We start from the raw sequence: 27888 nt of genomic DNA, 5'->3' as shown, positions 1-27888 counted from the left end.
TCTGTTTTTGTGTTTTCCTTTTTTGCTCCCCTTCTTCCCAGAGCCAGAACTTTTTTAATTTTCGTTCAATATGGCCATGTCAGGGCTTATTTTTTGCGGGACGAGTTGTACTTTTAAACACCATCACTGGTTTTACCATATTGTGTGCTGAAAAATGGGAAAAAAATTCCAAGTGCAGTGAAACTGCAAAAAAAATGCAATTCCACAGTTGTTTTTTGGGTCCTTTTTTTTACCACGTTCACAGATTGCTAAAACTGACCTGCCATCATTATTTTCCAGGTCGTTACGAGTTCATAGACACCAAACATGTATAGGTTCTTTTTATTTAAGTGGTGAAAAAAAAATCCAAAGCTTGCTAAAAAAAACAAAAAAAAATGACGCCATTTTCCGAGACCCTTAGCTTCTCCATTTTTCGGGATCTGGGGTCAGGTGAGGGCTTATTTTTTGCATGCCAGGCTGACGTTTTTATTGATACCATTTTGGGGTAGATCCGATGTTTTGATCGCCCGTTATTGCATTTTATTGCAAAGTTGTAGCGACCAAAAAAAACGTAATTCTGGCGTTTAAAATTTTTTTCTCGTTACGCCGTTTACTGATTGTATTAATTCTTCTTTTATATTGATAGATCGGGCAATTCTGAACGCGGCGATACCAAATATGTGTATGTGTTTTTTTTTATATATATATATATTTTATTTTGAATGGGGCGAAAGGGGGGTGATTTTTTTTTTACACTTTCTGCTTGCTTCTATAGAGACTAGAAGCAGCAGTTGTCTGATTGCTTCTACTGCATACAAGCGATGAGCAGATCGCTTGTATGCAGGAGAAATGCTCACTTGCTATGAGCGCTGACCACTAGGTGGCGCTCATAGCAATTGAGACATGACAACCACAGGCGTCTGCTGCAGACCCTGAGTTGTCATGCCCACCTATTGGTGACCCGCGATCACGTGATGGGGTCACTGATGGGCGGGGCTTAGGACTCCCGGAAGCGCGAGTTAAATGCCACTGTCAGAGATTTAACATGTTAACAGCCGCGGGTGGATTGCGATTCCAATAATCAGCTGACATGTGCTCGCTTCGGTGCGGGCTCACCGCCGGAGCCCCCGCTGAACCGGCCTTCTCGACCTGGTGCGTACTATTACTGACCAGGTCGGAAAGGGGTTAAGGAACATCCTTTCCAGGGTAAAGACTTGTGTATAAGGTAAAATAAATAACCAAAAACAAAAATACTCCTCCACACCTTGGGCTATGTTCACAAGTAGCATTTTTTATGCGTTTTTGCACGTTTGTATTGCTTTCAACCGTGACAAATGCATTCACCGGGAAATGTCATTTTAACATTTTACAACCTTATCTGGCCATGTGCTGTGTGACACATGCATACAGTGCTAAAAAGACATGGGATCAGCATGGGGAAGACCCCTGGAAGCATCTCTGACACCCAGGTCACTGCCTAAAAGTGTGCCCATCAGAAGTGATCCTTGCCGCATCAGAAGATGCAGACTTGCAACTATCCCCGTGCAAGTCCTTGTCCCAGGGCAGTGTTCAATTGTACCTCCCCTATAACTTGCAATACAAGCGCAAGTATGAAGCCTGCCACCCACCCACGCCCAGGCTGCAATACCATACTGCTAGCTTGCTTGCACTTGAAATTGGGCCTTTTAGGCATGTGGAGGTGGAATCTGGCCACCACGTCATGGCTGCGTCGGTAGCCTGGTATTCATACTCAGTCCCCAGCCGCCCGGCGGCCGGGTGTCCACGCTTGGTCCCCAGCCGCCAAGGGGCGGCCGGGTGTCCATACTCAGTCCCCAGCCGCCCCGCGGCCGGGTGCCCACACACAGTCCCCAGCCGCGTGGGGGTGGCCGGGTGTCCATAAACGGTCCCCAGCCGCCCCTATTTGTCCCGGTGCGCCTTATACACAAGCGCGCATACCAAAACATTACCTGTGCCCTCCCCAGTGCATTTATTGGGAAGGACAGCCTAACCACAAACACGTGGACAAGTGAATGTGGCCAGGAATGGTCCATCTCACTGACGCCTTCACACTGGGTTAATATTGTGGAAGCCGGGACACAGTTAGACATTGGGATGCAACACGTCCTCCAGGCATAGAGGATTGCGGGTCCTGGGTCAATCAGGCTTCAACACAAAGTTCAGAAGGTAGACAGCAGCAGTGGTCGGCCTCCTACACAACGAGTAAATTATTCATGATCATGAGGCCATCCACCTCCTTAGCTTTCTGTTCCTTGGAATGCAAGCGCATGTATGTAGTAGCAGCTAGGCCTGAGGTGGTCAGCGTTTTGGCGCATATTCTACCTCCTTCGAGGATGGCTGGATGTTTTCCTGCTACTATCCCAGTTCTATGACTCCCGTTAAAACAAAGCTTCAGGTGATGAATGATGGATGAGGTGGTGGCAAAGGAGAAAGAGCAGGAGGAACAGGGACCATTCACATCAATATCAGGCCAGCCAACCACACATGTCTTGTAGGATATGTTTCTGTACCAAAAGGAGCGGTTCAGCTACACAGTTATAAGGCATACATTGAATGCAATGCCTACCAAAAATTTCGAGGCACTCCAATGCCCCTTGGAAGTGACATGGAGGTCAGAGGGCCTTAACTAAACCGTTTTTTCCATTTATAGCAACTGGGTCTCCTGTACACTGTTGGCCTAAGCAGGGAATGGAAGGCTTTCCAAAAATTATGAGGAACTGCAATGCCCCTTACAAGAGCCATGTGTGGCACCCCAGGGGTCTGGTCACCACAGTAATAGAGATATTACGTCGGAGAGCAAGTGGGAGGTTTCCTGGTCAGGATCCCTTAAACATGCAACATCCTCCTGCCCCAGTCCTGGGAGGGGAGAATTCTGCCCTTATAAACTGGATCTGGGGCGGGGTTGAGTGAGTCAGAGAACAGAGAACAGTCAGAGTCAGAGTGAGAGCAAGGGAAAGTAAAAGCAAGGAGCTCTGTAGGAGCTAGGAGCTAAAGACCAGGGGCTGGAAGCTGAGCAGAACTCGCCCTGGCAGAAGACAATAGGAACCGACACAGGAGTCCGAAGCTGTGAGGACTTATATATCCAGCAGCAGAAACCAGCTGGCAGGGGATTTCAGGTCCTCTGGCCATAGAAGCCCGGAGGCTCAGTCACAAACAAGGGACCAGCACCGCCGTCGTGGAGCGGAGGCTAACAGAAGGCCCCAAGTCACCAGCCATACGGGTGAGCACTACACGGTACACTCAGGGACGTGGGCTACTTCTACCCGCTTACAGCAAGGTAGCCAGGAAGAGTGCAGACAGACGGGGAGGCCTACAACTCCACCTGGCCAGGGGAACTCCTGCTTGCTCACAGACTGACCAGGCCTCTTATGCTAGCCAGTACTCCCGGGAGGGTCTACCTTATAATCATCAGTAAAGACCCTGAACTGCACTGCAAAGACTCTGAGTCGTTCCTGCTGCGCTCATGCACCATCACCCCCATCATCCACACTCACTGCCCTGAGGCTATACTCCTCCCGAGGGGAGTTATCCCATTCTATGCTGCGCACACAACACCAGCCTCAGCGGTCTGCCTCGCAGCGGTGGTACTCCCTGACCGCAATCCACGGGTGGCGCAGTCGGACAATTAACCTCAAAACCTAAGAAAGACTGCCACTGGTTTGACCAGCCTGAGCCACGGGACCGGGTCACCGCCACGGAGACTACAGACCCCAGAGACCCGGCACCGGGTATCCCACACACGTGTCCACACGGCCCAGGGGGCGCGTCACATGCAGTACAGCATATTACAAACATAAGTCCCATTATTGGGGAGTGGGTGTCCCATAGTATTTGCTTATGCCTTGCAAGCAAAAGCTGCCAAAAATTAGGACGGAGCAACTTGCAATGCCCCTTACAAGAGCCATGCAGTACAGCATATTACAAACATAAGTCCCATTATTGGGGAGTGGGTCTCCCATAGTATTTGCTTATGCTTTCCCAGCAAAAGCTGCCAAAAATTAGGACGGAGCAACTTGCAATGCCCCTTACAAGAGCCATGCAGTACAGCATATTACAAACATAAGTCCCATTATTGGGGAGTGGGTGTCCCATGGTATTTGCTTATGCTTTCCCAGCAAAAGCTGCAAAAAATTAGGACGGAGGAACTTGCAATGCTGGCACCCTGGTGGTATAGTGGTGGTGGAGGCTGAGGATAAGGAGAAGAAGATTAAACAGCCGAAACGAGGAAGCGTATACCCATGTGTGGGTGTGAAGCGGTGCATGTGAATACACCTCCCGAGATAACACAGTGGATTTGACTTTATGTTACTCTGCTGTCATTTGGTGGTGATGAGAAGTCTGGCCCAATCCAGCCCTTGTTCATTTTGATAAGGGTCAGCTTGTCAGCATTGTCAGTTGACAGGCGAGTGCGCTTATCAGTTATAATTCCCCCAGCGGCACTAAAAACACGCTCCGATAGCACGCTAGCGGCAACGCAGGCCAGGACCTCCAAGGCGTACAGAGCGAGGTCATTCCAAGTGTCCAGCTTGGATACCCAATAATTAAAAGGCACAGAGGAATCACGGAGGATGCTGGTACGATCGGCAAGTGTAATGCAGCAGTTTGCTAGCATTACTGTAAATGGTCCAGGATGTGTTTACCGGACCATGTTCCTTCCCCTTTAACTGACTGGTCACATGACTGTGACATCACACAGGTCCTGTCAGTATGTGGCTGTCTGTGCACAGCATATATAAACCCTGCTTAATTTGAGACAGGTGTGTTCGGTGTGAGAGGCGTGAGGCCTGTTCCCCATGTGGGTGGGATACCGTGATACCGTGAAGCCTGGCAGCCTGAAAGGTCGAGACTTGATCCTGTGCGGATGCTAGTGGCCTTGGAAGGCAGCGGCTTTGGAGTGAAGCCTGGTACCTGAAAGGCAGAGCCTGGATCCTGGATGGATGTCAGTGGCCTTTGAGGGAGAGCCGGCTTGAGTAAGAGTCCTGAAAGGCAGAGCCTGGATCCTGTGTGGATGTCAGTGGCTTTTGAGGGAACGACGGCTGGAGACCCCCACCTGGGAAGCCGCAGAGCCACAGTGGTGGCAGAGTAACGGACTGAGACAGCTATACCCGGCAAAGGTAATACCCTGTGCTATATGGACATTGTGATATGAACATTGCTACTTTATTACCTTGCCGTAAGCTGTACCCTGGAGCAAGTGGGCCGGTGTGCCACTTGGCTCATGAATTGTGATGTGTGTAAACAGACTAAGATGAACTGTGTGTGAACAGCGGTTTATGAAGTGCCATAATAAACTGCAACACTGTGTGAAAAACGTAAAGACATTGCACGTGTGCATTGATTGACGCAGCGAAGCGAGTTACCCCCAGTATGATGACTAGCGCTGCCTTACATATGGTTCGAGGATGCGGGCAATGGCAGCCCGGTTGCTAGCGGCAACGACACCCCGGTTGCTAGGGGCAACGGCACAGGACGACGAGTGTGGATAAAGCATCTTGCGGCAACTCGGCGGGGTTGTGAAGATTGGCGTCGCACTCAAACCTGGTTTGCTGTGGCTCGGCGGGGCTCACGAAGTATAAAGCATCTTGCGGCAACTCAGCGGGGTTGTGAAGATTCTCATCGCACTCAAATCCGGTTTTGCGGGGGCTTGGTGGGGCCACGAAAAATTTTCCGGGAGAGCGGTGAAGTGCTAGTGTGAACAGCGTACCGCGATGGCTGTGAGCAAAGCAGCAGATCTGTCTGGAGTTGTTGAGCGGTTGAAGGGCCGGTTGGGACCGGAGCAGGTATTTGGGAAACTTTTACTGGACATGGTGCAGGAACCGCAGGAGCTGTGGGCACCATATGGAATGGCGGCAGTGGACCATTCTATGGACTCTCCGGGGGCGCCAGTGTTGTCCCAGAGTGCCCGGGGAGGTGGTAAGAGATGTTGTGAACTGAGTCCTAAGACTACTGCTGATTTTTTGTGTAAAAATTACCCTGCCGGTGTGGTTGTTAAAAAGGGGGCGGAGTCTAAAAAAGGGGCGGATTTTCACAAGAGTGTGGAGTGTAGAAAACTGAAAATTGTTACTGGTGGTGGGTTGGTGCCTCCTAAAAATGACAATGTGACCGTTGATAACGGGGTAACTCCAGTAGAAGGGGGTGACGTCAAAGTGGGAGGTGACCTGTTAGTCCACAACACCATGGGGAGTGACACAGACCCCGTAGCTGACTGTGACACTATGAAAGTAAAAAGTGAGTTCAGTCAGGAGGGGCTAGACGAGATGAGAGAGTCCCCATCTCGTAGACGGCGCAAGGGCCACAAAAAGGTTGCTCCTGTAGTCTTGGCTGAAAATAAAAATAAAGAGAGGGTAGTACTGTGTGCCTTTGCTTCAAGTGTGGATCCTCCATTAGAGGTAGAAGAGGAGGCGGCCAGTCGTGACCAAGAGCTGGAAGCTATCGGCCAGCAGGGTCAGAGTGACGGGCAGCAATTATGTGAAAACCTGGGGAACGTGTCCTCAGTCCAGTTGATCCTGGAGTCTGAACAGCAGAAAATACACCAGCTTGTGAAGGACTTACAGCGAGATCTAAAGGGAAGCAACGAGGAAATTAACCAGTGGAAGGAAATGTTCTACGCAATTAAGGAGGACCGCCGCAAAATCCAGGAAGATGTTTTGCAGTTGAAGCTTGAGAAGGAGGCGCGGCAGGATGGTGTTTCTGGACGTGAACAAATCCTAGAACGACTGCGCAAACAGCTCAACCAGGAGCTGTGTGACTCCAAGAAGGAGTGTGGTGAACGCAGTAGGGAACTGCAACAGAGTAAGAGAGATTATGAGGATCTCCTCAAGGTGAAGGAAAAACTAGAGGAGGATAAGGCGGGTGCAGAGCAAGTGCGCCAAGTGGTTGAGACCACTCTGCAAGACACCCGTGAGGAGAATGATGGTCTCCGGGGAAAGACCCTAGATCTGGAAGCTCAGGTGAAGGAGCTACAGATGTCCTGTGATACTCTCCAGATGGCGGAGACGTGCCTTAAAGTAACAGTCAGCAAGATGGAAGCTGAGCGGAAAAAGATGGAGGAGTCCGTCGGAGAAGCCACAGACCAGGGCCAGGAGTTGGCCGCTGGTGAGGGGAGGTGTGAAACGGATACCTCCTTGAGTGATGCGAGCTTGGATGATTCGGTGGAAATAAGAGCCGAGATCAGGGAGCTCAAGGAGTTGCTACAAACCCAGTGGACGCAAGAGAAGCGTGAGAGACTGTCTATTGAGAGCCGAGTGGGCGCATTGGAGACGGAGAGGTCTGAGAGAGCTCTGCTGCTGGAAGAGCAGTTGAAGCAGAAAGAGCTTCAGAGACGGGCCGCTGAGAGGCGAGTAACTGAGCTGGAAGGAGAAGTTTTAGAGCTCAAAGGTCGCCTAGCAAAGTGTCACGTGGTGAACGAGGTCTCCTTGGAGAAGGGAAAAGGCAAACAAGTTGCACTTACTCCCTTAGACCATGAGAAGGTGGACCTGAGGAGAGCTAAGAGTATGGTGTTGAAAGATAAAGGTGAAGTGGAGGTGGTCAAGACGAAAAGTTGTGAAGTGGTAGCTGTGAGTCAGCTCAGGGGAAGCATCCAGGGTGAAGAAGCTGGAAGTCAGTTGTCCCTGAAACCTGAGCTGGTTGATCATCTGGAAACCACTGGTGAGACCGAAACGTCTCGGTACAAGTGCCTCGTAGATGTACCCGAGGACTTGAGGGAAGAATGCACCCGTGAGTTCGTGCATGAGAAGTTTAAGAAGGCTGTGGGAGCCTGTAAGGTGTACTTGACCTCCGTAGCTAAACAGCTGGTGGTTCTGTTCATGACCGAAGTCACAGTGAAGAGGGTGGCTATCCTAAGTGACATGCACTGGCGATGTATTCGCACGAAGCGGTTTGTCCGGTTGAAGACGGAACAAGCCGTTAGACAACTGGAGCTTAGGAGAAAAGCTCACAGTATACGTGAAGAGGTCATCCGGGCGCCTCATGTTCTGGTGAGAAAGCTCATTGGGAGAAGCGGTCGAGCCATGCAGATGATGGTCAAGAAGTCTGGTGTGGTGAAAGTAAGCAGGCCACGTGATTATCAGGACTGGATACCAGACGAAGACGGCATGGTGTCCTTCTCCGCTGTAGGAACAGAAGAAAGCCTAGAATATATACACATGCTGATTGAGTACCGAGTGACCTACCTGCAGGAGGTAGAACAATTGAATCTTGCTAGACTGTGAGTAGATAGACAGCATCATCTGAGCAGCAGAAGATGGAAACCATCTAGAAATAGTGAGACCCGACAGCGAAAGGGCCCCCTAAATAACAGAACAGCTACAGCTGAAGTTAGGGACCTTTCAAGATGTCCTGAGAGTAGTGGGCATGGGTTTAGAGGTAGTGAGACCTCCAGTAACTCAGGTTTGAGCAGCCCATACAAACGACCCAATAGAGGACGGGACAGTACGGAGTCGAACCGGACCTTAGATACCGGGGCATGTGAGTCCCGCTGCTGTATTGACCGCTGGGAGCGGGGAAGACCTGACAGGGTTTCGATTGACCGCTGGGAGCGGGGGAGACCTGACAAGGTTACAACTGACCGCTGGGAGCGGGGGAGACCTGACAAAGTTACGACCCGGAAAGGTGACCTGACGAAGTCAGTGACAGTGACCAATGGTAGGTCCCTAAGGAATGGGCTACTGTCATTGACTAAGGTCCCAGGGGCTGAGTAACACAATTGTAAAGTTCATGGTCTCTGTGAGCTGGGGGTTATAATGTTATTGTGTATATTATGTGTTCAACCCCACAAATTTGAACAGAGGGGAGGGATATGTAATGCAGCAGTTTGCTAGCATTACTGTAAATGGTCCAGGATGTGTTTACCGGACCATGTTCCTTCCCCTTTAACTGACTGGTCACATGACTGTGACATCACACAGGTCCTGTGTGCACAGTACAGCTCTGCACACATGACTGGGACAGCACACAGGACCTATACACACAGCTGACTGATCACATGACTGTGACATCAGCAAGGTCCTGTCAGTATGTGGCTGTCTGTGCACAGCATATATAAACCCTGCTTAATTTGAGACAGGTGTGTTCGGTGTGAGAGGCGTGAGGCCTGTTCCCCATGTGTGTGGGATACCGTGATACCGTGAAGCCTGGCAGCCTGAAAGGTCGAGACTTGATCCTGTGCGGATGCTAGTGGCCTTGGAAGGCAGCGGCTTTGGAGTGAAGCCTGGTACCTGAAAGGCAGAGCCTGGATCCTGTGTGGATGTCAGTGGCCTTTGAGGGAGAGCCGGCTTGAGTAAGAGTCCTGAAAGGCAGAGCCTGGATCCTGTGTGGATGTCAGTGGCCTTTGAGGGAACGACGGCTGGAGACCCCCACCTGGGAAGCCGCAGAGCCACAGTGGTGGCAGAGTAACGGACTGAGACAGCTATACCCGGCAAAGGTAATACCCTGTGCTATATGGACATTGTGATATGAACATTGCTACTTTATTACCTTGCCGTAAGCTGTACCCTGGAGCAAGTGGGCCGGTGTGCCACTTGGCTCATGAATTGTGATGTGTGTAAACATGCCGGTGGCGGACTAAGATGAACTGTGTGTGAACAACGGTTTATGAAGTGCCATAATAAACTGCAACACTGTGTGAAAAACGTAAAGACATTGCACGTGTGCATTGATTGACGCAGCGAAGCGAGTTACCCCCAGTATGATGACTAGCGCTGCCTTACACAAGTTACTCCCTCACCATCTTTTGAAACTTTCCACTCCGCGCCTCAGGGCCTGTAAGCTGGGCGGGTGTCAGAAAACTGTCCCAGAACGTTGAAAGTGTTCCCCTGCCTCTGCTGGATTGGAGTTGCATCTCTCTCGCCTGTACGCCTTGGTTGGGCAACGAACTGTGACCTCTGCCGCTAGCGTGTTCAGATGGGAATTTTTTTAAGAGTTCTGCAGCAAGGGCCTTCTGGTATTGCCCCATTTTTGTAGACCTCTCCACCTCAGGAATAAGAGAGTGAAAGTTCTCCTTGTAGCGGGGGTCTACAAGTGTCACCAACCAGTAATGACTGTCACCCAACATTTTGACAACGCGAGGGTCACGGTTAAGGCAGCGTAACATAAAGTCAGCCATGCGTGCCAGACTGGTAACGGGCAAGATTTCCGTGTCCTCACCAAGATGACGACTGACCATGCTCTCCTCCTCCTCCTCTTCCTCCTCCCCCCTGTCCTCAGGCCACCCACGCTGAACCGACGGTATTACATTTGTACAGGTACTACCGTCTACAACGCATGATAGCAGCTCCTGTTCTGCCTCCTCCTCCTCCTCCTCCTCCTCCTCTCCCTCATTGTCCCCCAATGCACGTTGGGATGAGATGAGGCTGGGCTGTGTGTAATCGCCCGCTACGGCTTCTTGATCCATCTCATCATACTCTGGCTGCAATGCCTCCTCTTTAATTGTCTGCAGAGAGCGTTGCAAAAGACAGACAAGTGGGATGCTGACACTAATGATGGTGTCATCGCCACTCACCATCTTGGTGGCCTCCTCAAAGTTTGTCAGGATGGTACATATGTCAGACATCCAGGTTCATTCCTGAGGTCTTATGTGTGGAGTCTGACCTGAATATCGACGGCCTTGTTGCAGCTGGTACTCCACAACTGCTGTCTTCTGCTCACAAATCCTTTGCAACATGTGGAGGGTAGAGTTCCAACGTGTGGGGACATCACACACCAGTCGGTGTGCCGGAAGCTGCAAACGCTGCTGCAACACAGCAAGGGCGGCGGAAGCTGTAGCCGACTTGCGAAAATGAGCTGACAGGCGGCGTACTTTCACGAGCAGATCTGGCAACTCGGGGTACGATTTAAGAAACCGCTGAACCACGAGGTTAAGCACATGAGCCAGGCATGGTACGTGTGTGCTCTCACCTCGCCTCAGAGCTGCCACCAGGTTACGGCCATTGTCATTGTCTCAGCCACAGATCTGCCTGCTCTTTCACAGCTGTCCACAACTCACAAGCAGTGTGAGGTTTATCACCTAAGCTTATGAGTTTCAGCACAGCCTGTTGCCGCTTGGCGGAGGCAGTACTGCAATGCTTCCAGCTTGTAACTGATGTGGTGATATCTGAGATGGAGGCTGAACATGAGGAGGAGGAGGAGGAGGAGGATGCGCAGGAGCTGTACACTGTGGGGGCAACTCTGACTGACATAGGGCCCGCAATCCTCGGTGTGGGGAGGATGTGTTCCGTCCCAAGGTCCGACTGGGTCCCGGCTTCCACTATGTTTACCCAGTGTGCCGTCAGAGAGATGTACCGTCCCTGGCCACAAGCACTTGTCCACGTGTCCGTTGTCAGGTGGACTCTCCCAGTAACTGCGTTGTTGAGGGCACGGCAGATGCTTTGGGACACGTGCTTGTGTAGTGCGGGGATGGCACACCAGGCAAAATAGTGTCGGCTGGGGACCGAGTACCGAGGGACGGCCACCGCCATAAGATTGCGGAAGGATTCCGTCTCCACCAGCCTAAAAGGCAGCATTTCCAATGCAAGCAGTCGTGAAATGTGCGAATTTAGGACTGTGGCCTGTGGGGCGTTAGCTGCGAATTTCCGCTTTCGTTCAAAGGTCTGGGATATGGACAATTGAACGCTGCGGTGGGACGTGGACGTGGACGTTGATGCTGTGTCTTGAGAAACTGCCATAACAAGTGAAGACTGAGAGGAGGGGGCATCTTTACATGCAATATGGACAGGGGATTGCCTTGCACACACAACAGGGGGTTCTATTGCATGCACAACAGTGGAAGAAGCAGTGGTGACACCCGCTGACACTGGTCGTGGACCCTGGGTTTCGCCCCACAAAGTCGGGTGCTTTGCTGCCATGTGCCTGATCATGCTGGTGGTGGTCAGGCTGGTAGTTTTGTCACCCCTGTTGATGCTGGCATGGCAGGTGGAACATATGGCCTTTTTGGGGTTATCAGCAGAGTCTTTAAAAAAATTCCAGACTCTGGAAGACCTACCACTTGTACTGGCAACGTCCCTCATGTTGGTGTTACGGGGAACGGTTGCCTGCCTTCTGTCTGCGGCCACCACACTGCTTCTTCCTGCCTGTTGGGGTACTCTGCCTCCCTCCCCCTGTGTGCTGCTGGCCTCACTCTGCATGTCCTCCTTCCACGTTGGGTCAGTTACTAGATCATCCACCACCTCCTCCTCTTCCACTTGCGCACCACGATCCTCCTCCTCACTTCCTGGCAATTGTGTCTCGTCATCGTCCACCTCTTGTGACAGATTGCCAACGTCGACTTCCTGTGGCCGTGGCTGTTCAAATATTTGGGCATCGCAACATGGGATCTCCTCTTCCACCATTTCAAGCGTATCAGGCGAGGGGCCCAAATATGGAAATGGACCAGTGAACAGTTCTTCAGAGTGTCCAAGTGTGGGATCACTTGCTGTCTGACGACACTCGGCATGGTGGGAGGAAGGAGCATCAGGGTGAGGAGGAGTATGCGGTCGAGACTCACGGCTACTAAGAGTTGACCGTGTGGAAGACAGACCGGAGGTGATGGTGCCCAGGTAACTGGAAGTATTGTCTGCTATCCAATTAATAACCTGTTCACACTGATCAGTTCTCAATACTGGTGTTGTTCTGTGCTTCCCTAGTAATTCGGTCAAGAAGTGGGAGCGAGAAGATGTGGCTGTTGGTTGTGGCACATTTTCACCTTGGCCACGGCCCGGTCCTCTGCACGAACCATCACCAGAACGTCCACTTCCACGTCCCTTGCCACACGCCTTGCCCATTGTAAATTAAGTAAAATAGCTTACACTTGCACTATCAATGGAAAAAGGGTAATAAAGAGTAGATTAGAACCGTGGAAGAGGAAAACCACAGTTATTGTTTACTGGGGTATACCAAACTTTTTTAAATAGAGATATTTGCGGCTGAACAGTGAGCGACACACTCAAACTGCTTTTTTTTTAGATACCAAAGGCCCAAAACTGGATAGTACAGCGATTTGACCCGTGGAACTGCGAAACCACACTGGGATGTCGGGCCTACACAAGACTATTTTCAACAGATATATTTTTGTGTCACAACAGTCAGGAGACACTACTGTTTTTCTTTACGGAAAAAACTACCAAAACCTGAATAATAGAGATTTTTTACCGTGGAACAGCAAAAGCACACTTCTGTCTCTCTGGCCTACACCAGACTATTTTCAACAGATATATTTGTGTCTGAAAAATCAGGGAGACACTATTATTATTTTTATACAGCAAAAAATGCCAAAATCAGGATAATAGAGATGTTTTACTGTGGAACATCAAAACCACAGTAATAATTTACTGGTGTATACCAGGCTTTTTAAAATATATATATATTTGTGGCTGAACAGTGAGCGACACACTCAAACTGTTTTTTTTAGATACAAATGGCCCAAAAGTGGATAATACAGAGGTTTGTACCGTGGAACTGCAAAACCACACTTGTATTTCTCGAGCCTACACCAGACTATTTTCAACAGATATATTTGTGTCTGAAAAATCAGGGAGACACTATTTTTTTTTTTTACAGCAAAAAATGCAAAAAGCAGGATAATAGAGATTTTTTACCGTGGAACAGCAAAAGCACACTTCTGTTTCTCTGGCCTACACCAGACTATTTTCAACAGATATATTTGTGTCTGAAAAATCAGAGGCACACTTTTTTTTTTGGGGGGGGGGGGGGGCACCAAAAGGTTAATAAGATGGGTATTTGTACATTGTGAAGGAGGAAAAAAAAGAGGATTTAGATAAAAAAAAGGATTTTTCCTGGCCCCTGGGACCTGGAGCTAAGTCCGGCAATTTCAGCAACAGGAGCAGCACACAGGACTGTAATGCAGCGTTTGCTGGTATAACCACTGCATCTCCTATACAGCCTGCCTGCCTGCCTGCCTGATATACCTGGGATGGATATTAGTCCTGAGAAGGACTGTTTGTTTGATCTGGCAGCCTTTACAGACCCTACACTAACTATTTTGCAGGATATATCTCTCCCTAAATCAGCAGCGCTGTCCCTACACTGTCTGATCCGGAGCGACTGTGTCCAAGATGGCGGCGCCCGGTTTTAAATACTCGAGGTGACGCTGTGCGGCCAGCCAATCACTGTAATGCCCACAAACAACATGGCTGCGGCATTACAGTGACTGGCTGGCAATACCTGCATGTTCATTGGCTCTGTAAAGAGCGCCAAACATGCAGGGCGGAGACCCGAGCTCCCGCCCGAGTAACCCGGAAATGCTCGGTGCTCGCCGAACATCCCGAGTAGCGTGATGCTCGGGCGAGTACCGAGCAGTGTCGAGCATGTTCGCTCAACACTACTTATATACTAAGAGAAACCAAAGACAAGAAAAATACCCAAATGATTAAAAGTAAATATATAAATCGCACAGTGCAAAAATAATAATAAATAATAAAGGGTATTTAGTTAACATAATTTTGATCAAAATAATGTAAAAGCTGTCCCGCCACGTCACGGCATCCCTTGTGGGACAATCCTAACTCTAATATTAAAAACCTTACCATTTGTCAAGTGACATACATATGGGACGCTGATCCTGCCTCGGTTTTATGCTTGCACCAGGGATCCAGTCTCTCTGTCCTTGTCCATATGTATGTCACTTGACAAATGGTAAGGTTTTTAATATTAGAGTTAGGACTGTCCCACAAGGGATGCCGTGACGTGGCGGGACAGCTTTTACATTATTTTGATCAAAATTATGTTAACTAAATACCCTTTATTATTTATTATTATTTTTGCACTGTGCGATTTATATATTTACTTTTAATCATTTGGGTATTTTTCTTGTCTTTGGTTTCTCTTTGTTTAATGGCCTTGTGTGAACATGCATTTACATTTTGCATGCACATCAATTTATGTTCCAGTTCACACCTTCAGGTTTTTTCTTTACTACTTATATACTGTAGTTTTATTTTACATGAAAGTCTGACAACATATAGACAAAGCCATATCTGTGTTAGGATTCATCAGATTTGTTGCGGAAATTTCTGTTTCTACCTATACCCGATATTGTCACTTCCATACGTGGTTCTGCCATAACTTCTCCAGCAGCACGCCAGCTGTCTTGGGGTTATAGTTGACTCATATCTTTCCTTCACCCCCTACATCCAATCACTTGCCTGCTCATGTCACTTGCACCTCAAAAACATCTCTAGAATTCGACACTTTCCCACCTTTGACTCTGCAAAAACTGTTGCTTATATTCATCCTCGTCTGGACTATTGCAACTCTCTATTAATCAGTCTCCCTCTTAGTAAACTCTCCCCTCTTCAATCCATCCTGAATACAGCAGCCCGGATCATATTCCTCTCCAACCGCTACACCAATGCCTCTACCCTGTGCCAGTCATTGCACTGGTTGGCCATCCGTTACAAAGTCCAATATAAACGTATCACTCTCATCCACAAAGCTCTCCACAGTTCTGCACCACCCTTCATCTCCTCTCTAATCTTTATCTATCACCCTATTTGTGCCATCTGTTCTGCTAATACTCTAATACTAACATCCTCAATAATCCAAACCTCCCAATCGTGTCTACAAGAAATGGACGAACTGCGCCAACTCTCTGGAATGCACTATCTCAGACAATTAAGTTATTTCCCATTATCCACAGTTTTAAGCATGCCCTAAAAAGGCACTTCTTCAGATTGGCCTATTGGCTCACCTCATTCTGTATCTGTACTCATACAGATACTGGCAGGTGACCGGTTCATGCAGCGTTATTTGAATACCCTATTTATTATATTGATGACCATACAATACAATGAAAGTTCTTTTTACCATTTACAGTTCTTATTTCCCCTATTTCCTCATAGATTGTAGCTTGCAAGCAGGGCCCTGAATTCTCTTGGTATCTGTTGAATTATGTGTTTACTTTGTTATGCCTTTATTATCTATACAAGACCCCTCTGTAATTAACATACCAACTAAACAAAATCACGATAAAACAAATCCCCGGAAGAAAACACAAATTATTATATTAAAAGTAGAAACTTTATTTAGAAATATTCAAAAAACTACTTAACAAGTAAATGAGATGAGGCGGTAGGAAACCGGACATGCACATGCAAAAAGGATGTGTGCTTCACCATTACAAGTCATGCAATATACTTGAATGTAATAGATTCAACCTAATAGTAAGATACCCCTATACAATTAAACAATAATTCCTTAGCTCTTATAGGTATTCTCTTATGGGGTCACAGTAAGATATATGGCCAAAGTGCAACAGAGGACCCTAAGTAGATAGACATATATAACGTTGTATCCTTAAAATAAATGCAAACTATACCTGATGCAATGCAGTGGCGGGAGTAGGGGATTCACAGAGTGATACATGTCCACCCAACACGCATTTAGGCAGAGCCTTAGTCAAATAATAATTTGTGTTTTCTTCCAGGGATTTGTTTGATCGTGGTTTTGTTTGATTGGTATGTTAGCAATTTTGCCCCTTTAGTATATAGTCCACAAGTGCAGATTATGAGATGTATATCAATATTTTGCTATTATAGCAGGTAGTCTCCACCCACTAGCTCAGAGAAAACTAAAAATTAGAGATAAAGCCTGCAGAGGCGAAAACCGCAAAATACGTGATACAAGGTACATAACGGACAGAAATAGTATTACTCCTTATGTACTGTACACAGGGGAGCCACACAGCGTGCAGTCTTTTTGTCTACACAAGGTGAATCATGTTTTCTCTCTTTTTTTGATATATGTTCTGTGAGTTATTTACATTTATGGCGGGTGGATTTTAGGTTTAGGTCCATAAGTGAGGCTCTATTTGTGGTCATGTATACCTTGTTATGATACCTCCCTCCAGCCCCCATATATATGAATATACATACAATCCTCACAGTGTCCCCTTGTGTGATATCTGCAAATGCAATTGAATATAATGATGGATATGATATCTGCACCCTGTAGTGACACCTGGTGTCTGTTCTTAAGTATGTTTTAATTATCTATGTGTAATTTCTTTTTGACATACAGTACAGACCAAAAGTTTGGACACACATTCTCATTTAAAGATTTTTCTGTATTTTCATGACAATGAAAATTGTACATTCACACTGAAGGCATCAAAACTATGAATTAACACATGTGGAATTATATACTTAACAAAAAAGTGTGAAACAACTGAAATTTGTCTTATATTTTAGGTTCTTCAAAGTAGCCACCTTTTGCTTTGATGACTGCTTTGCACACTCTTGGCATTCTCTTGATGAGCTTCAAGTGGTAGTCTCCGGAAATGGTCTTCCAAGAATCTTGAAGGAGTTCCCAGAGATGCTTAGCACTTGTTGGCCCTTTTGCCTTCACTCTGCGGTCCAGCTCACCCCAAACCATCTCGATTGGGTTCAGGTCTGGTGACTGTGGAGGCCAGGTCATCTGGCGTAGCACCCCATCACTCTCCTCCTTGGTCAAATAGCCCTTACACAGCCTGGAGGTGTATTTGGGGTCAGTGTCCTGTTGAAAAATAAATGATGGTCCAACTAAACGCAAACCGGATGGAATAGCATGCCACTGCAAGATGCTGTGGTAGCCATGCTGGTTCAGTATGCCTTCAATTTGGAATAAATCCCCAACAGTGTCACCAGCAAAGCACCCCCACACCATCACACCTCCTTCTCCATGCTTCACGGTGGGAACTAGGCATGTAGAGTCTATCCGTTCACCTTTTCTGCGTCGCACAAAGACACAGTGGTTGGAACCAAAGATATCAAATTTGGACTCATTAGACCAAAGCACAGATTTACACTGGTCTAATGTCCATTCCTTGTGTTCTTTAGCCCAAACAAGTCTCTTCTGCTTGTTGCCTGTCCTTAGCAGTGGTTTTCCAGCAGCTATTTTACCATGAAGGCCTGCTGCACAAAGTTTCCTCTTAACAGTTGTTGTAGAGATGTGTCTGCTGCTAGAACTCTGTGTGGCATTGAACTGGTCTCTAATCTGAGCTGCTGTTAACCTGCGATTTCTGAGGCTGGTGACTTGGATAAACTTATCCTCAGAAGCAGAGGTGACTCTTGGTCTTCCTTTCCTGGGGTGGTCCTCATGTGAGCCAGTTTCTTTGTAGCGCTTGATGGTTTTTGCAACTGCACTTGGGGACACTTTCAAAGTTTTCCCAATTGTTCGGACTGACTGACCTTCATTTCTTAAAGTAATGATGGCCACTCATTTTTCTTTACTTAGCTGCTTTTTTCTTGCCAGAATACAAATTCTAACAGTCTATTCAGTAGGACTATCCGCTGTGTATCCACCAGACTTCTGCACAACACAACTGATGGTCCCAACCCCATTTATAAGGCAAGAAATCCCACTTATTAAACCTGACAGGGCACACCTGTGAAGTGAAAACCATTTCCGGTGACTACCACTTGAAGCTCATAAAGAGAATGCCAAGAGTGTGCAAAGCAGTCATCAAAGCAAAAGGTGGCTACTTTGAAGAACTTGTAATATAAGACATATTTTCAGTTGTTTCACACTTTTTTGTTAAGTATATAATACCACATGTGTTAAATCATAGTTTTGATGCCTTCAGTGTGAATGTACAATTTTCATAGTCATGAAAATACAGAAAAATCTTTAAATGAGAAGGTGTGTCCAAACTTTTGGCCTGTACTGTATGTTGTGCCACCGAAGTCCTGTATGACTTTAATGATCTTTTTAAAAAAAGTTTTTCTCAATAAAGTGATTTTCTATTTTTTCAAGATATTGGCCATACATTCGTAGTATTTCTTGCTTCGGCACCTCGGTATATCCTTATGTACACACTCAGAACAGCCTACTCTGAAAGTCACTAGAAACAACAGAGGTTAGTTAGTTTAGTTTAAATCACAATACTGTGTTTATGGAGGGATTATATAGCTAATCAAATCCCATTTACCTCATCTGGTCCCTGGAAGGATTCAAGAACTGAATATTCAATTAGGACAGCAAAGGTCAGAAAATCTGTTCCACAGCAAAAACTCTGCTATCGTTGTTTCCTGTTTTATAATACTAGGATATACTCAATGGGCATAGAATCAAATTGGACATCCAAATGAAAGACCAGATCATTATTAGTAGCTGAGTTCAGTATTAGTCTCCTAACAAACTCCTAATCTCCTGGTTATTATTATTACTATTATTTATTATTATAGCACCACTTATTCCAGGGCGCTTTACATGTGAAAAAGGGGTATACATAGCAGAAACACTTACAATAATCTTGAACAAAACGAGTCAGCGACTGGTACAGGAGGAGAGAGTACCCTGCCCGCGAGGGCTCACAATCTACAAGGGATGGGCGAAGATACAGTAGGTGAGGGTAGAGCTGGTCATGCTGTGGTATGGTGGAGCGGTGGTTACTGCAGGTTGTAGACTTGTCGGAAGAGGTGGGTCTTCAGGTTCCTTTTGAAGGTTTCCACGGTAGGCGAGAGTCTGATAGGTTGGGGTAGAGCATTCCAGAGTAGGGGGGATGCATGGCAGAAATCTTGTACGCGATTGTGGGAAGAGGAGATAAGAGGGGAGTAGAGAAGGAGATCTTGTGAAGAACGGAGGTTGCATGTAGGTAGGTACCGGGAGACTAGGTCACAGATGTATGAGGGAGACAGGCTGTGTATGGCTTTGTATGCCAGGGTTAGGATCTGAACTTGAGTCTCTGGGCAATGAGGAGCCAGTGAAAGGATTGACAGAGGGGAGAGGCTGGGGAATAGCGGGAGACAGGTGGATTAGTCGGGAAGTAGAGTTTAGGATAGATTGGAAGGGTGCGAGATTGTTAGAAGGGAGGCCACAGAGCAGGAGGTTGTAGTAGTCAAGGCGGGAGAAGATGAGGGCATGCACTAGTGTTTTTGCAGAGTCTTTGCTGAGGAATGTGTGGATCTGGGAGATATTTATGAATTGGAGTCGGCAGCAAGTGGAAAGGGTTTGGATATGTGGTTTGAAGGAGAGGTTTGAGTCCAGGGTTCTCCGGAGGCAGCGAGCTTGTGGGACTAGAGAGAGTGGGCAGCCATTAACTTTGATGGATAAGTCAGATGGTGGGGTTGAGTGAAGTGGGGGAAAGATGATGAATTCAGTTTTATCCATGTTAAGTTTTAGAAATCTAGCAGAGAAGAAGGATGAAATAGCGGATAGACATTGTGGGATTCTGGTTAGTAAGGAGTTGATATCAGGTCCAGAGAGGTAGATCTATGTGTCATCAGCATAGAGGTGATACTGAAAGCCATTAGATTCTATGAGCTGTCCTAGGCATGGTTGATGTAAATATATAGTAGCTAATTAGGAAGGCAACATCATTACTCCCCTATCGTAGTGAAATTGGAATGTGATTTTCAGAATATTACAAAGGATCCTTTGTTGGATGAATGCACTGACACTAATTTGGCCCCTAAGGTTTAGTGGAAAATAATGTCTTGTTGCCATCGCCGGGGCAATTATTTAGGATTCGGTTGGCAATTGTTTAGGCGGCAGAAGCTGTCGGTTGACAAGGAACACTGTAGAATTTAAAGGGGTTGTTCCATAAACATATACAACCTATCTGCAAGATTAGTTATAAATGTATGATTGCTGGGAACCTAACTCTGAGAAACCTTAACATTCATGCCTGAGGCAGACACAGGCGGAAGAGGACTCCGGTGCAAGAACAGTGTATGAGCCCTTGGCAGTCCAATAATGTGTCTTTGACAGAAGCTAATTACTGCTCTGGAGGTGGAAGTGGGCCCTCTAACATCTTGGGCCCATGTGTGGCTGTACACATTGCACCAATGGTATATCTGCTACTGGGAGCCAAAGTACTTGTAAATGAAGCGTCAATTCTCAAGATCAGTGGTGGCCTCAGAATCTGGATATCCAGGAATCATATATTTATCATCTATTCAGAAGAATATGGGGCAACCACTTTCAAAATTGCATTACCAATGTGTGCAATGTTACCAGCATTGTTAAGGATGTAATAAAAGTGGAAAATGCATGTATTCCATACAAATTAACTGTGGGCCTTTGGAATAATGTCTTCTAGTGGACCAAAGGTATCCCAGCACTACACTGGTTGGGTGATTAATATGTTAAAGGGAATCTTTCAGCAGGTTTTTGCTATGTAATCTGAAGACAGCATGCTGTAAGGGTTAAAACACAGATTTCAGCGATGCCTCTCTTATCAAGCTCCTAGGTTTTGTTTGCTTACTATGATTTTTTTAGCACCAGGAGCTGATCATTGCTCTGACTAGCTGGTGAGCCTTAGTCCGACATGCCCCTCCTGTGATGGGCAGCTCACTGTCTATGGATATTGTGTATATATAGAGCCTGGTGTGAGCGGGGTTAGCTTCCTTAGCTCTGCTTCATTGCTAAATCTAAGAACTCTTTGTGAGAACTGCTGCACCCAGTAATTTAAGTGATACATCATTGGATTCAGCTTCTCTTTGCCTACATCAGGCTGCTCTCAGATGAGGAAGCAAAAACCTGCTGACAGATTCCCTTTAAATACTATAGATACGGTAAGTGCACCCAGTTTTGGACATATTTACAACAGATCGTAGCATTGTTGTGTTAGACGTCCACTATATGTACACTCAACATACTGAGGATATGGACAACAAGAGGATTTCACTAGTGATGAGCGAGCACTAAATTGCTTGGGTACTCGTTGCTCGGGTCGAGCAAATTGGAATACTCGGGTGCTCGATCCGAGCAACGAGCCCAATGTAAGTCTATGGGAAACTCGAGCATTTTTCAGGCGGCTCCCCCCGGCGGTCTGCAGAGGGCCTAAAAATTGCCCAAATCGATGGGAACAGTGCTCAAATGACATGGGAACAGCATGGGGAAGACCCCTGGAAGCATTTCTGACTCCCAGGTCACTGCTGTCAACAACGTTGTCAGAGTATTACGCCACTTTTACGGACTCACAATAAAGCATACAAAAACAAAACCAAAATGGATTTTCCTGGGAAATATATTAAGGAACATCCTTTCCAGGGTAATGACTTGTATATAAGGCAAAATAAATAACCAAAACCAAAAATACTCCTCCACACCTTGGGCTATGTTCACACGTAGCGTTTTTGATGCGGAAGCTTTTCATAACGTCATGCCAGCGGCGGCCGGGTATCCATACTCGGTCCCCAGCTGCCACTGTTTCTCCCGGTGTCGTCTCCACCTTCCACAAGCATGGGTCCCACAACATTACCCGCGCCCTCCCCAGTGCACTTACTGGGAAGGACCGCCTAACCACAAACACGTGGACAGGTGAATGTGGCCAGGGACGGTACAGAGCCAGTCCACAGCTTTTTTTGCTGAGTTGTATTTCACCACAGCCATATTCTTTAGCTTGGTGAAAGGACTTGGGAAACCCTGTCTACCCAGCTGTCATTTCTCCCAGGAAGTCCTCTAAAGCTGCTTGCACTTGAAATGTGGCCTTTTAGGCTCATGGAGGCAGAACCTTTCATAACCTCATGCCGGCGGTAGCCGGGTGTCCATACTTGGTCCCCAGCCGCCACTATTTCTCCCGGTATCGTCTCCGCCTTCCACAAGCACGGGTCCCACAACATTACCCGTGCCCTCCCCAGTGCACTCACTGGGAAGGACCGCCTAACCACAAACACGTGGACAGGTGAATGTGGCCAGGGACGGTACGGAGCCAGTCCACAGCTTTTTTTTGCTGAGAGTTGTATTTAGCTTGGTGAAAGGACTGGCATAGAGGGAAACCGTATCTACCCTGGGTGTCATTTCTCCCAGGAAGTACTCTAATGCAGCTTGTTGCAGAAGCAATGGCAGCCCGTCCAACATCAACTCGCACTTGTCGGTGGTGCTTTGACACACAAACATCGTTCTTTGCCCATTTAATTTCATGAATACAGAGTTGGACAATGGCCTGATCGGTTTAAGAAATAACATGCATAAGCATGTCCGATCCACATTAAAAAAGCAGCCATAGAGTGTCCAGGAACCTTCCCCCACACTTTTCTTTGCCAGGGCGGATTCTCGGCAGGGTTGGACGGACCCAACAGAGAACTGGAGACTCCTCCGGTGGGCCCTGGCTTCTCCTTCAGGAGAGTTCATAGTGCCGAGGTGAGGCCATGATGATGATAGAGGCCACCATCTGCTTAGTTTTCGGTTACTTGGAATGCAAGCACAAGTATGCAGCCAGCCAGCCACCCACCCGTAGGCCGCAACACTGAACTGCCAGATTTCTGGGCAGCTGCTTGCACTTGAAATATGGCCTTTTAGGCTCGTGGAGGCGGAAGCTTTTCACAACCTCATGCCGGCGGCGGCCGGCTGTCCATACTCGGTCCCCAGCCGCCACTGTTTCTCCCGGTGTCGTCTCCGCCTTCCACAAGCACGGGTCCCACAACATTACCCATGCCCTCCCCAGTGCACTTACTGGGAAGGACCCCCTAACCACAAACACGTGGACAGGTAAATGTGTCCAGGGACGGTACGGAGCCTGTCCACAGCTTTTTTTTGCTGAGTTGTGTTTCACCTCAGCCATATTCTTTAGCTTGGTGAAAGGACTTGGGAAACCATATCTACCCAGCTGTCATTTCTCCCAGGAAGTCCTCTAAAGCTGCTTTCACTTGAAATGTGGCCTTTTAGGCTCGTGGAGGCGGAAGCTTTTAACAACCTCAGGCCGGCGGCAGCCGGGTATCCATACTCGGTCCCCAGCCGCCATTATTTTTCCCGGTATCGTCTCCGCCTTCCACAAGCACAGGTCCCACAACATTACCCGTGCCCTCCCCAGTGCACTTACTGGGAAGGACCGCCTACCCACAAACACGTGGACAGGTGAATGTGGCCAGGGACGGTACAGAGCCAGTCCACAGCTTTTTTTTTAATGAGAGTTGTATTTAGCTCGGAGAAAGGACTCACATAGAGGGAAACCATATCTACTCTGGGTGTCATTTCTCCGTCACGAGGTTCCGCCCATTGTCACACACGACCATGCCTGGCTGTATGTTCAGCGGTGAGAGCCACAGATCAGGCTGCTGTGTTACAGCTTTCAACAACTCTGCAGCACTGGGCGGTTTGTCAATTAAGCATTAAGCATGTTATCTTCAGCACAGCCTGTTGCCGCTTGGCCAAGGCAGTGCTGTAGTGCTGTCAGCTTGTGACTGATGTGGTCATTTCGGAGATGGATGAGGAGGTGCAGGAGCTGAACAATGTGATTACATTGAGGTTAAATTGGTGACGCTGTTTTTTATACTAAAGAAAGATCCTATTGTTTTGTTCTTTTTACGTTATTTTTTAAGACAAATGCATTCACCAGGAAATGTCATTTTAACATTTTACAACCTTATCTGGCAATGTGGTGTGTGACACATCATCAGAAACCTCCTGTTTTATTTATTATGGAGGGACTCTGAAAGTCATAAGGCCTATTTTTATAGGGCCATCAGACGGCCCTTACTATTCTTAAAAGGCCAGCAGTCCGTCCTCGCTGTTGTTAGAGAGCCATCAGTCGGCTATGCTTTGCTGTTCCCATTATTATTGTTATTGCGTATCCAGTGACTGCAAGGGCTGTCAAAAATTTGTCCGCAACCCAATACCCCTTTGAAGAGACATAGAGGAGGGTCTCAGTAAAAAAAAATGTTCCCATTATAAAGGAGCGGGTCTCCTATAGTGGTAATGCCCATGCTGTGACTGCAAGGGATGCCAAAATTTGGGAAAAACTCCACTAAGAATTTAAAGATACATAGAGCAGGACCACAGTAACAACAAATTCCCATTAGAAAGAAGAGAGTCTGCTATACAGTTATAGTGTATACAGTGAGTCCAAAGGCTGACCAATTTCAGGAAAAACCACACTAAGAATTTAAAGACACATAGAGCAGGGCCACAGTAACGACAAATTCCCATTAGAAAGGAGAGAGTCTGCTATACAGTTATAGGATATGCAGTGAGTCCAAAGGCTGACCAATTTTAGGAAAAACCCCACCAAGAATTTAATGACACATAGAGCAAGGCCATAGTAACGACAAATTCCCATAAAAAGGAGAGAGTCTGCTATACAGTTATAGGGTATGCAGTGAGTCCAAAGGCTGACCAATTTTAGGAAAAACCGCACTAAGAATTTAATGACACATAGAGCAGGGCCACAGTAATGACAAATTCCTATTAGAAAGGAGAGAGTCTGCTATACAGTTATAGGATATGCATTGAGTCCAACGGCTTACCCATTTTAGGAAAAACCCCACTAAGAATTTAAAGATACATAGAGCAGGGCCACAGTAGCAACAAATTCCCATTAGAAAGAAGAGAGTCTGCTATACAGTTATAGTGTATACAGTGAGTCCAAAGGCTGACCAATTTCAGGAAAAACCCCACTAAGAATTTAAAGACACATAGAGCAGGGCCACAGTAACGACAAATTCCCATTAGAAAGGAGAGAATCTGCTATACAGTTATAGGGTATGCAGTGAGTCCAAACGCTGACCAATTTCAGGAAAAACCCCACTAAGAATTTAAAGACACACAGAGCTGGGCCACAGTAACAAGTACGACTTGTTCCCATTAGAAAGGAGAGGGTCTGCTATACAGTTATAGGGTATGCAGTGAGTCCAACGGCTGAACAATTTTAGGAAAAGCCCCACTAAGAATTTAAAGACACATAGAGCAGGGCCACAGTAGCAACAAATTCCCATTAGAAAGGAGAGAGTATGCTATACAGTTATAGGGTATGCAGTGAGTCCAAAGGCTGAACAATTTTAGGAAAAACCACACTAAGAATTTAAAGACACATAGAGCAAGGTCACAGTAACGACAAATTCCCATAAGAAAGGAGAGAGTCTGCTATACAGCTATAGGGTATGCAGTGAGTCCAAAGGCTGACCAATTTTAGGAAAAACCCCACTAAGAATTTAAAGAGACATAGAGCAGGGCCACAGTAACGACAAATTCACATTAGAAAGGAGAGAGTCTCCCATAGTGTTGGCCTATGCAGTGAATGCAAGGGCTGCCAAAAATTTGGAGACACTTTAATGCCCCTTGGAAGAGACGTGGAGGAGGGCCTTGTGATGAACCCGTAGCCGCCATCTTGGTAATGATAAATCATATCCAGGGATGGCCACACTTCAGCAGCCCCCACCCTTGGGACCTTCTGTTAAAACGTCAACTAGATAGTTTCCCCCATCCAGGCTCCTGTGAGATAAGAAGCCCCAGGGCCTACTTAACACTTGAATGCTAGGAGCTTCAAAGACTTCGAGAGGAAACACAGCCCGCAGGGGGGGGTGCTTCGTCCATCTGTAACTGACCATTTGTCCCATAGGACTAGTTTCTTTGTCTGTCACAAGCATGGAGGCATAAGATATAGAAACATGAATAGTACACGCATGTTGCGTGGGATGGGCCAATAAAAAATATCACGGCGTCCCGGAGCCATTGCGCACACAAGCCTCCGCGGTAGACGTTGGTACGTGCTCTGGAAGCCAAGATATAGCGCTGAGCCATTCCTGAGGACCGTATGGTATCATAATTGATATCAAAAGGTCGGTTACGGCGGCCCGAATCCATGGGAACCCCTGGGGGTATCCTGAGACCATCCCAGAAGAAGTTATTGGGTTCCTTAGAATTTGGGCTTCTGATCGAAGTTAGACCTGAGGGTGGAGACTGAGCCAGCTGACCTCACCAGCAGTGGGCGGGACGGGGCAGGTAAGATAGCAGGACAGACAAGAGATAACTCAGTCTTGACCCAAGAGTGGGGTCCTGAACATTTGAGCACCAGCTGAGGCCACCAAGGGGAGGAGCAGTTTGACCATGCGGTGGTAGGCCTCAGCCTGTAACAAAGAACCGTGCCTGCGACCGCAGAATCCTCTCCCTGCGTCACAAGAAAATCAAGAAACCGTTTACTGATATGCTGTGGTGATTCTGTGTGTTGTATTCCATTGTTGTATAGTTTAGCCTGACCTTATACCTGTGTATATTTAGTTGTATATCGTGTATCTAGTGTATTATTATAATCAATTACCTCAAGTAATTGTGGGCCTGCCTTTTATTCTGCATAACGAACGCACGTCCGTGTGAGCTCGGCTCAAGCCAAAAACGCTACCCAGGGTTGGTTCCTGACCCGATATAGGCCCATTCACGGACTGGGCGTATATCTAAAATAGGGACTGGTGGCAGCATACCAACTGGGGATTGGGGAAGGCTGGTAGTGACGGTCGGAGGTTCAGATATATATATTCCTGGCGCGGCCAAGGAAGATATATATACCGCCCTCACTACAGAGGGCCCCGATACCCAGTAGGTTACAGGACAGTCTCTCTGGTGACCGCTTATCCTAGGTGCAGTTCCTTGACTGACCTGAGGCTAAGAGGGCGCTAGCGAGTTGTGCTGTGTAGTGACGTTACGGTTTAGTGACGTTGAAGGGATAACACTCTACCGTGTTCCCTGCGCTGGTTGCAGCTACCTGGCACTACTTTTTCTAGGTGCAGTACCTTGACTGACCTGAGAGGTAAGGGGGCGCCAGAGAGCTGCACCCACCGGCCGGCTTTCATCACATTGGTGGCAGCGGTGGGATTGCAGAATAATAGTGTTGTGGGACCCCTACTCCCAGGCACTAAAGACTGCCAGTGGTAACTTCCACTGCTGGAGTCTTAAGGTCAGCCCAACGTTAGACGGTCAGGCTAAAAGTATAACAAGGTGTGTGCAAACTCAGGGTTGCAGCGGTGTCGGTTACCAAGATGGCAGACGGCACCAGGAGCAAGACCCTGCAGGAGGCTAATGCTACGGTCCGTGTGGCAGGAGGGGAGGACAATGTTACGCATGGCGAGGAGGAGTCCAGCCCGGGCACCTCAGGGAGCCAGTCCCCAGTATACGGTCCCGCAGTGGGCTGCCCACCACCTACCCAGCCCAGCCTGTCAAGATCACAAGCCCTTCTACAAGCGGCTATGGCAAGTCTCCAGTCTCATGGCG

At 47.5% G+C, this 27888-nt stretch overlaps 1 protein-coding gene across 2 annotated transcripts in view; it reads left to right on the top strand.

Moving 5' to 3' along the window:
• The window catches only part of LOC141259228 (transient receptor potential cation channel subfamily V member 5-like), a 265010-nt gene that overhangs the window by 170221 nt on the left and 66901 nt on the right, over nt 1-27888 (top strand). The gene's annotated exons all lie outside the window — the stretch shown is intronic.

This window comes from Phyllobates terribilis, unplaced genomic scaffold, assembly GCF_046119375.1.
Source record: "Phyllobates terribilis strain yellow unplaced genomic scaffold, ASM4611937v1 Scaffold_3__8_contigs__length_932513732, whole genome shotgun sequence".
Classification (NCBI taxonomy): domain Eukaryota; kingdom Metazoa; phylum Chordata; class Amphibia; order Anura; family Dendrobatidae; genus Phyllobates; species Phyllobates terribilis.
The sequence above is the reverse complement of the archived record's forward strand: the minus strand, read 5'-3'. Positions and strand labels throughout refer to the sequence as shown.